The sequence below is a fragment of the Ptychodera flava genome (genome assembly GCF_041260155.1).
Source record: "Ptychodera flava strain L36383 chromosome 23 unlocalized genomic scaffold, AS_Pfla_20210202 Scaffold_24__1_contigs__length_23054250_pilon, whole genome shotgun sequence".
Lineage (NCBI taxonomy): Eukaryota > Metazoa > Hemichordata > Enteropneusta > Ptychoderidae > Ptychodera > Ptychodera flava.
The window spans coordinates 22,238,526-22,253,783 of record NW_027248278.1 but is presented as its reverse complement, the minus strand read 5'-3'; the positions used below and the strand labels follow the sequence as shown (position 1 = coordinate 22,253,783).

The 15,258-nt window shown below is 36.6% G+C and overlaps 1 pseudogene; it reads left to right on the top strand.

Annotated features, from left to right (window-relative positions):
* Nucleotides 1-4,534, top strand: part of LOC139124732 (multiple epidermal growth factor-like domains protein 10) — a 26,834-nt pseudogene extending 22,300 nt beyond the window's left edge.
* The last annotated feature ends 10,724 nt before the right edge of the window (nucleotides 4,535-15,258 follow it).

The following is a 15,258-nucleotide window of genomic DNA, read 5'->3' as shown; positions in this document are numbered from 1 at the left end:
ACAGCAAACGAATGAAGAGAGAGGCGCTCTCTGTCTGTCTGTCTGTCTCTCTCTCTCTCTCTCTCTCTCTCTCTCAATATGTAACTTCCGTCCAGTGCAAAATTTATGCCAAACTACTTTAACACATTTTGAAATTTAGTACTAGTAGGAGCATCAGTGTGAAAACTATGAATAGGTTTATTCCATGTACAGTTTTAAATTTCTATAAGTGATGACCTGTTGCTCTAATTTGCGAAAGCACGTTTAATAACGAACAGTAGTCGAGACAGTATAGGGTTACTTTAAGTATTTTAAATCAGCGACTCTGATATGTAAGGCGATAATAAGGAACTACTGAAATGAAATCTGAATGGATCTTTGTAAAATGTGTTGCAATAGAAAGTATATAATCAATCCAACATACATAATACAACTTGTTTCTGACAAATTGTACCGAAAACTGAAAACAAACTTTTTCTAAGTAAATAACGAAGTTTTACACTTTTACGACTTGAATATTAGATACATTTAAGACGTTTCCATATTTATTACAACTTAAAGTAGCGACTCAGGTTGATTGTCACTTATTTTCAATCCTCATCTTCACAAAGAAGACGTGGTCACACACCCGACATGTGGTACTTTTTAATCTGCTCGGTCACCGAAGAGTTCAGAAGATTTGTTAGTTTTTCAAAAACAGTGCTCATACGGCTGTTTTACTCAAAACACGTGTTTTTTAGTTTTTTTACTCAAAAAAGTGTAGGTACAAATCTCCAATCAGCCTTGGTGATCTGTTTCCGGCAATCGACGGCTTGGTATACTGGGCAAAAACAATGTCCCGGATTTTTGAAATTCGCTTTTGTTTCGCACAATGCGCCTTCAAAGTGTCAACTTGACGTTTTTTGCATAAATTATCGGCCTTTGTTCATATTTGTCAGGATATCTTCACTTCCAGGCCCTTTATCGGAAATCTGAGACAATTTCTTTCAGATATATTTATTCACTGTCCACAGGTGAAAAATCAGGCTAATCTGTCCAGGTGCCGCCGACTTATACTTATTTGAATACTGTACTCACTGCCAAAAACGGAACTGAGAAAATCGACGATTTGTGTAAACGGCCTATGCATCACACATTGTGGCCAAGAGTTCCGACTCGTGCCTTATTTTCTGCGAATTTTGTTACACGAGGACTAAGTTGAAATATTTAGAGTCAGTTTTGGGAATTTTGAATATGTTTGGGATTGCAGATCGTATGGAGATAGACAGAAATTATACACAGAACTGGCAAATGTTTAGTGCCAGCAGTGGATGGTATTTACACAACAAACACAGAATGGTAATTAGCTATTTAATCCATTTTTCGAACGCTTAACTAGCATATTAACTGTATACTGTTGTCTCAACGGTTAAAATCTGCATGGTTACCAGAGTTCAAAGTCAAGATGAAGACGTCGAAACTGATGTAAAAAAGTCTATCTGATCGAGACCTTTTGCTTAGTTGTCGGGCGATCGCGCCGGGCATTACTTGTTCTTGACTCAAGTGTCTACTTCCTGTCTCGCGATCGGCAATTTATGCAGGTTTATTCATGTTCTTTGTGAAAAATGATTGTCAAGTTCATGTTAGCGCCGACACTGTGCGAACGGGACGACAGTTGCTAGTTTTCCTACCTCAAGATGAGACGAACACATGTAACTTTTGACAACATAAAATGTCTGTTGTATTTTCTTGGCTTTTGCACTGCGCTGCAAACTTGTCGCCCTTCGTTACGACGGGAGAGATTGACTCGTGTTATTTTTAAACTTTATTTATATGTGTTCTTGTACCGATTTTATCAAACTAATAATAATCACACCGTAGCGTAGAACAGTGCAGGCTGTCATCGACAGCGTGTTCCGAGAGACAGAGTATCGACTAGTCTACAGTGGAGTCACTCGACTTGCGCAATACCAGCGCACACATAATTATTTCGGAGATTTTTACTTTTAGTCTAACTTTTGATGACTGACCTCATATAGCAAAAATTGCTACTTTCAGCACTTCTAGAAGTTGAGCTGGGTTCGTTTTACGTTGAGTGTTGAGGTCCAGCCAGCAGCTGTGGAGTACTAGTGTGTGGGTAATTGATAAGTTTAGACAACACGCACACAAGAATCATTTGTGAACCCTCGCAATTCACGTTTGACGTAATTAAATTTTTGGGTTATATTTAAAGAAAGAAAAGGCATGAAATAAAAAAAATATTTGCATTTCGTATCGAAAAAATGGCAGATCGGTGAACTTGCTCTTGTGAATCTGCATTATGTGTGTATGAACTCCTGCACTCGCTTGGGAAACTCCTTGACATAAATGTCGCGTGATGTCGGGTACGGTGTTGTTCAAGGTTTCTCAGCAGACACAAAAAGACTGCACGATTGAAAGATGAAACTTCGAGTTTAAAAATATAAAAGAACACGATACTAACACCAAGCATGTACAGCAAGAGTGATAAAATTATCGCAACTAACAGAAGTTTCATCTCGCTCAGGCTAATTTTTTGACTCAGGTATGTAATCAGCATAGCCTAATATGTTCGAAAAGCAGCGTGTCGAATACTTTCATAGTTGTTGAACTGAGCACGTCTTCGTTTATCGTCTGCGTCCTCGGCCAAATCTGACTCTTCACAGCATTCTTGATCGTTATTGCAGGGAGTATGAGCCAAAGTCGGACTGTTTTACATTGAAATCGACCTTTGTGCAAGTTGCCATCTTTTTCAGGTCCGCTTTTGTGGACCTCGCTTGCTTTTTCGACGGTACGGAGCGCGAGCGCCGGCTTTGGTCTGCTCGACGTGTTTGCGGTACCGATACATGCGGAGTTCAAAACGCTGAGCATAACGTTGAAGCTAGCGCATGCGCACTATACTGCCAAGCCTATACATAATCTATGCGTGTTTATCAAAGATATCGTGGTCGGTAATCCGCGACCGTTAGGACAAAAGGGAAATAATGGCACGCGGTGTAGCTGATAATTTGCCATTTTAGTAATATTTCAGGAATTTCCCGGTACTATGTGACCCAACACCTTTCCCCAAAAGAAAGACCACGTGTCAGTGATTCGAAATTTGAGATAAAAAGAAAATTGCTAAAATTGACCTTTGAACCTGAGTCGCATCGTTAAAATAGTTCATCAAGAATAGAATGTTGTTTGAACTGTACTTGCGCCTGAAAATGTAAATATGCGGAAAAGAAAGAAAGAAAGGAACAGATTAAGGTAAACCTGGTGAAATTGTAATATGTTGTCATTTATACAATATTTCGTAAAGCATTGTATGGGTGTTAAAAATCTTCGACTATAACGATATTACTGTTTAATCTGCGAAAGTTTACGTTCTTATTCTTTTATTTTGCAATTCGGATACATATATTCAATATTTGTGTCTGTCAAAATGCTAAAGGGATAATCTAAAATAGGTAAGCACAAACAAGGTCCGAAATTTGCACTTGGCAGAAAATAATACCAGGTAATATATATTTCTTAGCTATCAAGATAATGGTCAGCTCTTTTAAAACTTTGCATACCTGAAATGTACATGAGGCTGTCTTTATTACCTGCCAAAAGACGTGGCTGATAAAATTAGAAATCCCTTGCACATGTTTGCAACATCTATATGAATACAATGTACCACACAAATATGATAGGAAAGGAGAACTCAGTCGGGGATTTCCAGGTAGAAACATCAAACTAACAGCCGAAATTACATTTTGAGTCCTTAATTTATAACAAGATTCAAATGGACAATGTGAACCCTGTGCTTAGCTCAATATACCCTAGAACTGTTGATTTACTTGTCTCCCCTATGTAAGAGAAACATGTAATGATCTACTCGAAATTCTATTTACTAGAACGCAATCTACAGACCACATATTTCGTGAATCAAAAGCGAATGAGTGATTGATATACGCGTCATTATGTCAAGGATATTATTGTATACTTTTATGTAGTAAGACGTATCTTCAGAAAAAAAAAATATATGTTCCTGTATCTTGAATTACGCTGATATAGCTGAAAATTATTCATAGCAAATTAGATATATTTTTAATTTTCACTAATAATCCTAAAATAAACACTTTCTGTTGTAATCAAGCCGTAACATTCCTAATGAGGATGTTGAGGCTGTTGTACTTGATAGTATCACTGTGTTTGGGAGAGATAACGCACGTAGGGTCGATGAACGAGACCATAAGTCGGATTACGTTAATGGTGAGTCCTATGAGATAATAAATCACCATAGTTTGAATAAACAACTTGTAGGAAAAAGTGGAAGCAACACATGTTTCGTCTACTCATGGCGTATAATTCTCAATATTACATCACGTGCATGATTTCTCGCCGCGAACGTCCCGTATTTTTGCATTTTTTTTCAGATATAAGTATATCAAGCAGTGTACAGAGTGGAGGTAGTGGTTCCATCCAGTATGAAGTGTCTGAAGAAAACATCAGACGTTCGTACCAATCTTTGAAGGACTTCAGCAGAAATGAATATCAAGGACTTAGAAAAGAGCAAGACCAGAACCCATGAAAACTTGATCACGTGCCCATTATATGTAATGACTCCTCCATGCGATTAAATGGTAAACCTAAAGTGCCATTGTCGGTTAATTCGCAACAGAATCATTTTCAGTGTTCTTATGCAATAGTAATGACTTCTTTTTAAACATTTACTTGCGTCGTCATCAAAATTCGTTATTTCTACAAAGACAAAATATCAACATTTAAATATTTTTCTCGCTAGTGCCTCTTTAAGATGAGGGCGCATAAGGCGATTCTTTTCTTTAAAGACGTAAACGATTGTGATGTTGTACTGCAACATTTCGCTTGATATTTTTGGACATTCAAAAAGGAAATACCACGGCTCTCTCAAAGGACAACATCATTGCTCGAATATAACAACTATGAGGTAGTCGAGCAAAGAGATACGAAATAACAGAGCTACAGAAATAAATCTGCTTAACTTTCAATATGCATTCACTTTTATGAAACCTTTATTTTATTTATTGTTTCTCATCATTCAGTGTCAATTTACCTGGTTACATTATCTTCTCTACAATGTTTAACAATATAGAACGTGCAGTATTCCTATAATATGAACTGTTCTTTATATTGTTATGATTCAGGTTCTAGGGTATCAACATTGGAAAACAGTGAACATCTTTTGCGGTATTTTCGTTATAACCTCATATTAAAAAATACAGTGAATATAGATTAAGTTGAAAAAGAGACATTTGCACAATAAATGACAGATTTCGTCTTGAAATAAGATAAATTCTTGAATTCTATGTGCTATGCACTAGTCAGTGATTGTTACTATGTAATAACTCATTCAAGCAGGGAGCAAGGGAGGACAGCTGTGCTATTTTTGTCTAGCTTGCCGTTCAAAAGTGCCGTACTTACTGTACAAACGTTTGAACATTTATAAACAATTATGTTGTAAAACATGCACTACTTTTAGATTTTTTCTAGGGATTGCTAACTTGGTATAGGTTTGAACTAGCCGATCCCTATTTGAACCTTGCTTGTTTTAAAACAGCTGACACGTTAATGTAACTCTGAAACCTGTTTGAAAATGTAACCATGGCTCGGCCTGAGAGCCCAGGAGCTGACACATCAAAGAAATTGAGTGTCTGTGACCGACCGACCAACAGTGAGTGATTAAATCAATATAGTACCGTGGGTGTGTCGGATACTGACGTGGCGGAAGAAAGAACGAAATAACAAGACTTGCGATACTGTGACATCTAAGGACATTACAAAAGATTCAAGTTAATACAGTTATCACTTTCCCGTGCTAGGCATGCTGTCATTTTATTTGTTCAGACAATTGCCATGAGTTAAATGAAACGATATTTAACAATCAAGTATGATGAGTGGTTAAATAAAATAAAAACAATGAGGAAGCATAAATAAGTAAATTTGCAAACAATCAAATTGGTGAAACTGTTGTTTCTCTTTTTTCTGTTTTAGTCTTACGTCACCTGTTCTCTCTGTCTCTGACTCAGCTTTGATTGACCATTAAAGTACAATTCATGTCGAAACTTTTTATGGTAACATTAAATTAAAGCAAATCTTACTTGCAATGTTGAATGACCCACTTCTTTATCTCAGGAGAACAGAACAATAAATAATTATTTGTGTTTCAGTTTTGTAACCCTGCAAGTCTTTTGATATCGAGTCTCGGCAACCAGCCTCGTGACAAGGACAAAGCAGTGTTGTTAGGGATAGCCCAGTATATCTTGAGAGGATGGTCAAAATACGGATATGCACTTATTTGAGTTTCTAAAATTCGACATCATTTTCGTTTGTATGACATGCACACTTTTTCCACCCAAAAATAAATGCTTTTCTCGCTTGACTTTTATGTGAGTATTTCACTGCGAAGTGTAGCCTGGCTGACAATATTTTGGCTGTGCAGATTCCTCCAGTTCAAGACCCCCTACGAAGAGTTAATGAGTAACTCTAAATGCATGATGTCATAGTTGACTTTCAATCCCGAAGAAATATACAAGAGGAGCCGACGGTGAAAATAAGCTTTTTTTTCTCCTTGTAGCAGTACTTCTTAGAAAAGTCTCACTCTTCTCGAATCATGAAAATGTTTAAAATCATACATTTTGTAATATTTCTCCTTGTTTTGACGATGTATTGTGGCCTTTCGGATGCTCAGTCCGGCCGCGCTCTTCCAGACAGTCCACACACCTGCAAGTGGTTTCAGCTCCAAAGCGGAGGTGGATCGTGGTGAGTATAACACAGAGTATTATCCATTGACATTCCCATAGATATCTCAAAATTTGGCACTTTTTAAACACACTTAGTCCACTAAAATCACTCCTTACGTTGTCTTCATCGTGGTTTATGAGATTCCGACCGACCTATTTTCACGGTAATCCATTAAATTAAAAATTAACCATGTCAAGTGTAAACCATAGCCAAAATGTCTGGTTACTTGAGTCGGCCGTCGATGACGGTATAATTAGCATCCCTGGTGGATTTTTTAAGCATTTTCGAGAGTAAAAACAACATTTTACCTATTTTACCCCGAACTCTGGATAAAGTGGCTTCTTCCTGTGATGTCCAGACTATCTGCTTAACCGCCATTTCGTGGACCTCACCATTTGTATGCACCTGTGTTTTCTCTGAATATTTTAGATACCTGTGTTCACTCTAACGATACACATGATTTGCCAAGCTTGGGGAGGTCTTTGTCTAAGTATCCGACCAGTGCTGACTTTTGTCAATGACGCCATTGCTACCATGTACATCCAGCAACAACTTAAGGAGGTCGTTACACTCTCTTTAATGTCATGTATTTCGACAATAAAGCAGCGACGCTGTTCAGTGTGTTTTAAAATTCAACTTTTAAAAAGCATTTTTGAATCAACGTACAATAAACTGTTAAACCAGGCTTGAAATTGTTAATTGTTGTTCAAAAGTACAGTAACTCCATAGTCGATCAGTGTTCAAATTTTGTTTGGAAATCTGATAACATCATATAACGTGTGACACATTTTATTTGCTTTCTTAGTGTTCTGTTCAAACACTGCAAATATCGGCAACGACGTCATGGTAACGTTGGCAGTATCGGCGTAATTAATGAACATCAAAAGTATCATTTTCATATATTTTAATACGTGCTGAAAGCTGGATGTTTTCAGCATGTCATTTGGTATTTTCATTCTTACAGCAGATACACATACATTGTCAAAATGTGACCGACGTAATATACGCCTCAAAAGTAAAGACTTCGACTTTTGCTCAAACTTTCCTATATGAAACTTTCAACAATGGCCTTACCAAATCAACCATAAAAAATCAGGGGTCACAGTACAAAGTTCGGTACTAGACAAACAAATTACCTTAAAAAATCCAGATAAAAAATCCCGATATTTGAAGTTCAATATGGCCGCTATCCTTGTGTAAACTCTACGGGGAAAATAATTTTTTAAATTTTCGAAAAACTACGATCGTAGAAATTTTCTTACTCGGAGAGCTTTTAAAAAATGAGCCTTATAAGTTAAGTGACAGATCAGAAAAGAATTGTTAAGTTTGAGAGGCTAAATATCTGTCCCCGAGGCGCATTCTACATGTAACAGAATACATCCATCGTACCATGATTTCATTCGAAAGGCAGGCGGCGCATGAATATTTATTAGGTTTTCGTTCCAGCATTCCTCCGAACTGTGGGTGAAGAGGTCTGCCCACATAGTTTGAGACAACTGAATCTATCGAGCCCCACTTGTACGTGAATATGTTAGAGTTAACGTACTTCAATTGACCCCACTTGCATGGTGTAGTCGAGTAGTTTTGTTTCAAATTAGGCCGTCAAAATAAATCCACGATTACGTCACGCTAAAGTACATCACATACGCTTCAAAAACAATACTTTCCGTTTCCAGGGCATATCGATGCTGCGATGGTTATGTTCAAGAAGACCCATCGAACATCTCGTCACCCTGTGTTGGTAAGTTCTCTATAGTCAGCCTGGAAATATCGCACTGACACGAGCGATCTTATCTTCTGGATATTTGTCCTTCACCTTTGAACCCAGTGAGAGAATCTTACATTTTTGGCGTAACCTTACAGAGGATAAATGTTTCTATGTTTGAGTGAAATATAACATTATGCAGACGATAAAAAAAATCGACATCACTGCAAGCGGCTGCAAACAGCGTTGTTAAAAGTCAGGATTAGGGAGCTATCATTACTTACTTCAGGGGGCATGCTTGCCGTTGTTGCATCTAACTGCTTGCGTATGGTGAGCGAATTTAAATTGATAGAGATTCAGTATTTATACACATGTAAACATCGAGTGACAGGCAGTATATCTTCAAATAATGTCAGCATATCAAGAAAAAGCAAAATTGAGTAGTTTTCATCTACTTGCAACACAGCCTTAATCAATGCATCATTTCTTATGAAAGATTACAAGAAAACTATATCACAGTACAATTAAAAACAGACAACAAAGGATCTAAATCTTAACATTGTAGCAAAGTTTATTGAAGGATAAATAGTACACTTTAAGGGTAGAAAACTTCACTTTTGGATATATATATATATATATATATATATATAATATATATTATATATATATATATATATATATATATATATATATATATATATATAGAAAAACTGTAGGACTTCAGGTGATCCCCAGTGGAGCGTTGATTGAGTGGGGTGAAGATAGAAGAAACTTGGGTTGACACACACTGCCACGCCTGGTAGTTAGGTTCCAAACGTATTTATTATACCTCAAACACAACGTTTGCTCGTTTTGCTATACAATTCAACCATTGTAACTTTTATGTTCGTACTTTTTATTGTAGAAAACACCTGAAGAAGCTCTAAATTTAGAGCGAAACGTTGTTTTTTAGGTATAATAAATACGTTTGGAACCTAACAACCAGGTTTGGTAGTGTGTGTCAACCCAAGTTTCATATATATATATATATATATATATATATATATATATATATATATATATATATATATATATATATTATATATATATATACACACCTATACCTAATATATATCACCTAATACATACCTATACATACAGGCTTTGTCGACAAACTGAATGTGGTGTGTTTCAGAATGTTGTAGGGAGACAGTGAGAAACTGTAGTTGATATATTGCATAGATATATCAGTTGCAGTTTCTGCCATGTTACTAGGTTCATTTTTTACGACAAGTCATACATGTTTAGATTTTTTCAAGATAGAAGTCATGAAATGTGACAGAATGGTTCTAGATTTAGTTAAATTAATACAAACATATTTCAACAATTGAACGACATAAAAATGGTATATTTATTGTTCATTGAATTATCTACAAAAACTTGACATTGGGAAATGTAAAACGTAAAAGAGAACCCAAAACATTTCAGGTCCCCCTAAAGTCAAAGCAAAATTTTCAAGCCTCAACTCTCTACCCCAAAAATTTTCGAATCCCCATGAATTCTTCAATCCCAACCGTTTTTTGTGAACGCAGCCTAAACTGACGTTTAATAGACGTGTTGGGTATGGTCCGCTTGCCCCAAAGCGGCCTTTCCTTGCACCTGAACATCTTTCACGCAGAAACATTGCATATTTGCCATTATTACCAATTTAAGTCAATATTGTGCATTCATTCCATCTTGCATTCATTCATATGTTCTTCATTTATTTATTCATGCAGAATGTGCAGACGGCTTCTACGGTAATACATGTCTTTATTCCTGCCTATGTGAGAACAATGCAATAAGACAGACGGTTCTTGCCTTTGTCCGGACCGGTATTACGGCAAAGTCTGTTCCAAAGAGTGTCCCTGCGAAAACGGGGGCACTTGCAACTGGGACGGTTCAATGATCAGTTGTACGTGCCCTGCTGGTTACCATGGCAGCGTGTGTGACAAGCAGTGCAAGTGCCATGCACGTGCCGTTTGTGACCAATACGCTGGCTGTAAATGCAAGCCTGGTTTTTACGGCGACAACTGTACAGGAGAGTGCGCATGCCTGGAAAATTCAGAGTGTCGACGCTCAGACGGCAAGTGTATCTGTAAACCTGGTTTCTACGGTAACGACTGCACAAGTCGCTGTAAGTGTTACAACGGAGCTCGCTGTGGAACTGAAGACCCGAACTCTTGTGTGTGTACAGAAGGCTGGAAGGGCCCGCAGTGTACCGTGTGCGATACCGAGTTTGATTATAAATCCGTTTACGGTATCGATTTGAATTACTGCCAAGTAAAATGTTCCCATTGCAGTAACGGCGACAAGTGTATGAACCGAGATAAAAACTGTAATTGTACAGCCGGATGGAAAGGTCATAGATGTGATCAGAAATGCAAGCCTGGTTTCTATGGATACAACTGCACCAATGTCTGTAATTGCAATAAATTTGAAACATGCAATCACGTGACTGGTGAGTGTTCCTGTCCCCCTGGTCAAAGATGTTCCGACGATAAACCTCAAACCTGCCAGTGTCCCGACAAGTAAGTAAACTGTGCCAAAATAGAAAAACTATTGAAGTTTTGCTTGCTCTATCTCAACTACGGTTACGATTGATACTCAGTTGACAAATATTTCCATGGAAATAAAGCTGGTTTGACTATGATTTATAATACTGAGATAACGCACACTTTGATATAATTAAAATACGAAGATGCCTGTATGCTTATGTGCACCTGTTTCTATACACATACATACATACATACATACATACATACATACATACATACATACATACATACATACATACATACATACATACATACATACATACACAGAAGTAAGTTCAGGGAAACAGGCAATGACATACAAGGAAACAGATAGCAATGAAAATTTAAAGCTACCTTGGTGAGACGTTAAGGCGACGCAGGTGGACATCAGGCAAACTTTGTTGATCTGACACTTGTAGAAGATAATTATTTGTTACGTTTTATCTGCAGGTGCCATGATAAATGCTTACGTAATAGAGCCACTGGTACATGTCACTGTCTCGCCTCTGTTGAAGTGTGTTCAGGACCGAACTGTGGCATCGCTACTCCCGAACGCGATTATAACAGTAATATTAATTGCATTGTTTACTGTTTCTACTATTGTGTATTTGTGATATTATATATTTAGGGGTTATTAAACGAAATTTTGTCGATATTGCGTCGTATTCTCGACAGCGGGTCATCCGGGTACTTGCGGTTTTTACGTCATTTGTGCGACACAGCATCGTGAAGGGGTTCGGATTTTTCAACAACCAAAACTTTATTCAAAGTTTCAATATACCTAAATGGCATACCTTTTAGTTCTGCTTTTTTCTACACAATTTCTGTGTCATTCGCTCTTCTGTATCGTCTGATCTCTCATTCACCGCCCTCGTATGCGTTTCACCTACCGACGTCACTCAGCGGTCGAGGATTCGAGTGATGTGCCTGTATTTTAACGCGTTGCTCAAGAACGTGTCAAAATACGGACAGATCACAAGAGTACAACGCGGTACAAATCAAACTTGGTGTAATAACCCCTTTATCATACATGCATACTTTGGTTATGACTATATCCTAGGGATTTTCCGAAATTAGCAACGAATTCTACAAAAACTGCGTTGCTTGCTCCTTGCTGTAATGATGGAAAGTTGGTTGCTAAGGAGTGATGGCAACCCGCCTTACTTGTTTATATATTCCGCGTTATATTCCACTTTAAGGGAGGGGCTTGTGTTACACTTTTGGAGCGAACAATTTAAAAGTTATGATGCCGACGAACAGACTTTTTTTACAATTTAAATAACATTTACGTCAGAGTTTACTACCGCAGTAGATGTAAAACATAGGCCGGAATGTGTAAAATAAGTGTTTTTCCACGCTTTGAAAAATAACCTCATCTCTTCGCGAAGGTTAAGAGACACGCCAAAGTTCGTGTCAAAAAAACTCGCGCCAGCTTTCGATTTTAAGCTTGATCGAGTAAGTCACAGGCGCTTTGCTAGTAAAGCTGGACAGTGTAGCTTAAAGTTACTTAAAAAACGTGTGCTTCTGAAGCTGTATATATTTTGTAAGAGTTCACACTGCTGAATACTCTGGTTTACATGTTACCTCTGTTTTGGATTGTACAACCATAGACGGTATAGGACCAACTACAGTTCAAATTAATGGCGTACAATACAATATAATGAGAAGTCACCTTGACGTCGGTGTTGTAGTGGCAGCACTATTTTTGGAGTACCATAGCTATCAGAGCTATCAGAGTTAACCCACTTAAAGTCGATTTCCACTCCCTCTTTGACACCTAGACTGGCTTCTTTGGGAAAGTTGAAGAAATCGGAAAGAAATGAAAATTACTGTAACAATCATTTTATTTGTCCAACAAATACTAATGTCTCTCTCTCTCTCTCTCTCTCTCTCTCTCTCTCTCTCTCTCTCTCTCTCTCTCTCTCTCTCTCTCTCTCTCAGCTACACAAACGTCGTCCAATTCAGTAGCTAGGGGAATAAACATTACCATTTTAGTTTTGACAAGTTTTGCAATTGTTGCCTACTTGGTCTACTTGTGGAAAATTTCAAAACGATCAAGGTAAATTAAAGTTTTTTTGTCACACATTGACCGTCTAGATGATATATATACATATTATATAGACATATATATATATATATATATATATATATATATATATATATATATATATATATATATATATATATATATATATATGTATATATGTGTGTCTGAACTTTAGTGTCGTTAATAATGAATGGCATTTTTATGTTAGCAGTATTAATCCCACTTTCAATACTATTTGTCAATTTCATATACATAAACTGTATGTCACCTGAGAAATGTATTGCTTCTATTTACCCTATAATGAATGGGCAATATTAATTTATTAAGCTTTATGGGCATAGTACGAAATGAATAGAGGTGAATATATTACATGACACTTGTACCTTAGGGCTTTAATGAAACTATTACATTTTGTCAATAATTAGATGACACGTCATTAATCAATGACAGAAGTCAGTACTTCTATTGGAAATTATAAACAATAGGTTCAATCTTTATATCCCCATTATGGGATGGACACAACATAGATGTTTGATTTGAAACAAGTGTTAGCTACTCTCTTTTTCTACTTTTTTACTCATCTTGCCGGGTTCAAGTCAACAATTTAATATTCGTCAAATATTCACAACCTATAATAAAACCTATCACAAAAACTATGATGGAACACTTAAATTTCAAGAGACTTCTCTTTCTGTACTTCATCCAAACTTTCAAACCTTGGTGACTTATTCTCGGTAAGATTTTAGAATGGTTTACCTCTTTTTCAATTTAGTTTTATTGGGTTCTGAAGTAATAATAATTGAACGTAAACTGTTGTCATAAAATGTCATAAATCTGAACATTTATCGAACAAATTAGGTCATATTTATTCTTGAACGAAGGTTACTCAGTCCTTCGTGTTTTTTAATATCATGAATGAAGGAGCCTGCACCTGGTTGTCGCTTATATAGGTATTTGTTATTAGACATCACACTGATTAATAAAAAAAAACAATATATATATTGTTAATCAAAACAGAAAGGTCAACTTTTAGTATTTTCTCGTATGTACGAGATTGATTTGATTTTGAACCAAATATGCAGCCGTTTTATAATCGAATGAACTTTTTGCCTTTACCAAATTGTTATTTAGCTGCCTTTTATGCATTTATTTGATCTTTACGTTAATGTGAAGCTCTTATATTGTCATATTTTTTACGAATTTGTTTTGATCTGTAACGTAATGTACAGCTGTTTCATTATCGATGAACATTTGGTTTTTATTATCATTTACATGTATAATGTATTATAGCAGGTTGCATTTTATAGGTTAGAGGTGTAGCTTGAACAGACCAGTCCTTTTACCAAAAGTGGGTTCTATTGTGTAGAGTGTTGAAAAAAAAACAATAAAGATTCTTATTAATTATCCACACGTCTATACTTTGTTGATCTCTGATATCCTACTCGTTAAAGCACAGAAGAACAACGTAACAACCACTTTAGCAGGGCATGATGCTTCCTTCGATGTTATCCATATTCCATACCAGACTTTAAAATGAAAGATTTTCATCAATGGCGCAGGGTGTGTGATTTTTGGCAATTCATTTTAATTAGATAATTGATATGGTTTCTTATACTCTTTTATTGCATTCCCATGAAACCTAGGCAGTAGACCATCTCCAAATATTAGAACGAGGTCACCATACATTAATGGTATTACATATTCCGGCCTGAACGGTAATAAACCAACAGAATATGCAATATATATAACTTGACTAGTATGATGCGAGCCTCTCCAATAGAGATGTCCTAAAGAAGTATAGCCCATACACTCTCGAGTAACACGGTACTGTTGTAACTGCTGTTACAGTCTCTCTCTATCAATGTTCACTATGATTTCTTATTGCGCCTTTTACAAAGAGTAATGCTTAGTAGATGCCCCGTAGATACATATTCACCGTCTCAAACTGTGTTAGACAGTTTCATCATTCCTTGAAAACACCTGCTAAATCCAAGTATTCAAAGCTGGAACAATTGTGCTGTATAGCTGAACATCTGGCTATTTTCGATATAATTGGTATGGCTGTAAAGAACACGATATGAACTAATTTTTGATAATAGGATGGTGAAGTAATGTCAGTTTTATCTGCAAAAGAAAGCTCATCTGCTTTCGTTTTTTTAGTCGTACACTTGTTTATGAGTATTTTGCAATAATGCAACATTCAGCTGTAGGGCACCTAACACTTT